This window comes from Triticum dicoccoides, chromosome 7B (genome assembly GCF_002162155.2).
Source record: "Triticum dicoccoides isolate Atlit2015 ecotype Zavitan chromosome 7B, WEW_v2.0, whole genome shotgun sequence".
Taxonomy (NCBI): domain Eukaryota; kingdom Viridiplantae; phylum Streptophyta; class Magnoliopsida; order Poales; family Poaceae; genus Triticum; species Triticum dicoccoides.
In genome coordinates, this window is record NC_041393.1 from 592,011,071 (window position 1) to 592,013,304 (window position 2,234).

The window sequence follows — 2,234 nt, forward strand, 5'->3', positions numbered from 1 at the left end:
ATTACTAGGAGGTTTTTGGCCAAGTTAAGGAGTAGGCACAGTTGGCCTTGAGGCCGCACCACCAAAAAGTGGTGCAAGCATCATGGTTAATGTGGCTAGTCTCATTTGGACCAAGGCCCAAAGAGAAGCATCATGCTCCTCCTTTTTCTTAGAAAGCGCCCGTTCTAGGTCCTCAGAAGTGAAGGACTTGTCTTCTGTGGAAGCTGTGCACTTATCCTTTGGATCTACAATAAGGGGAGTCCCATCAGGGTTTATCTCGCTCTAGGGCCGTTAAGCCACAAGAATAGAGCACGAGACTCTGATACCAATTGAAAGGATCAAGATGGACCTAGAGGGGGGGTGAATATGTACAATTGCAAATTTTTAATTGTTACTTAGCAATTTTTAGGCAATAATGCGGAATATGAAAACGAGCCTAACAATTGCAAGTAAGATGCTAAGAGCTAAGCAAGGTAAACAAGTAACACAAGTATGTGAGTAAGAAAGCACAAAAAGATATAAGTAATGACTAGGAGACAAGTAACCACAAGTAGGAAGTTAGGGTTAGGGATAACCACCACTACGAGAGACGAGGATGTATGCCGATGTTCACTTCCTTGGAGGGAAGCTATGTCACCGTTAGAGAGGTGGATGTTACCACGAAGGCACACCAACAACACGAAGGCTCACACTATTCTCCCTTTGAGACAACACCACGAAGGCATTTCTCAACCACTAGTGGTAGACCTTGGGGTGGTCTCCAAACCCTCACAAACTTTCCGGGGGTAATCACAATGGTCGATTCCTCTCCGAATAACTCCTACCGCCTAGGAGTCTCCAACCTCCAAGAGTAACAAGATCAAGGGAATCGCTCAAAACTTGCTCAAATCACGAATTCCTTTCGTTGAGAGGGGGAGCGAGAGATGATCTATCTTTTGATTGGAACAACACTCAAGAATCCACACAAACGCTCTTGGGATCTAAGATTTGGTGGAAGCAAGAGAGAGTGAGAGAGAAAGGTGTTCTTGGAATCTTTGCACTGTGTTGGACCACTCCCCCACGGGTGGGGAAGGGGATATTTATAGTCTAAGTGCAAAAGTGGTTGTTGGAGGTCATTTATGCTGCACACACACCGGACGTCTGACAAGTATCGGACGTCTGAACAGAAAAGTTGAGCCGGACGTCTGGCAGGCATCGGTCGTCCGGGCAGAAAAGTTGGACCGGACGCCCGGCAGGCACCGGTCGTTCGTCACATAGATAAAACTAGTGTAGTAGAGGAGAGGGAAGACGCACACAGAGTGGACGCCCAAGAGAGTCGGTCGTCCGGTGAACGGTTGTCTGGAAGGAACGGATTTCCGTTAATTTTGGCTCTGTGAAGTGGCATCGGATGGTCGGTCACCACTGGACGTCCGAAAGTCGGTCGTCTGAAGGGAACGGAAATCCGTGAATAACTCTCTTTGACATGGCACTAGACATCCGGAGAGCAGGGAAGCACGGGACGTCCGGAGACCGACGGTCGTCCGGACAGAAATAGAGGCCAAAAAGGCCTACTGAGATAGGAACACTTTCTAAGAGATTTTATTCTAGATTTTGAGCAAGTCTTTCATGAGAACATGTGATCCCCTCTTAATAGTGTGGGATCCCTATACTCAAATAAAAGTAAAACAGAGAAGGATCTAAAGCTTTGTATCTTGTTTCACCTTCATTTGAATATCTTGAATATGTAAGTTTTGAACCACACTAATATCTTCCGGGAACAAAACCTGAGATGCACTTGACAGAATTGATTAGTTCCCTATATGTATGTTGTCAACAACTTATCAAAATAAGATTAAGGGCATGATTGCACTTTCAGGCGCCCCTCTCCCTCTAGTTCACTCTCGGTCATATTTTCGTAATGCTCGACGAAGCCCTGCGGAGATAGTTGCATCACCACCATCACCACGCCGTCGTGCTGCCGGAACTCATCTACTACTTCGCCCGTCTTGCTGGATCAAGAAGGCGAGGACGTCATCGAGCTGAACGTGTGCTGAACACAAAGGTGTCGTACGTTCGGTACTTGATCGGGCGGATCATGAAGGTCTATGACTACATCAACTGCGTTGATAAACGCTTCCGCTAGACGGTCTACGAGGGTACATAGACATACTCTCCCCTCTAGTTGCTATGCATCTCCATAGATAGATCTTGAGTGTGCGTACAATTTTGTTTGTTTTTCATGCAACGTTCCCAACATCCTCCTCGTCGGGCACCCG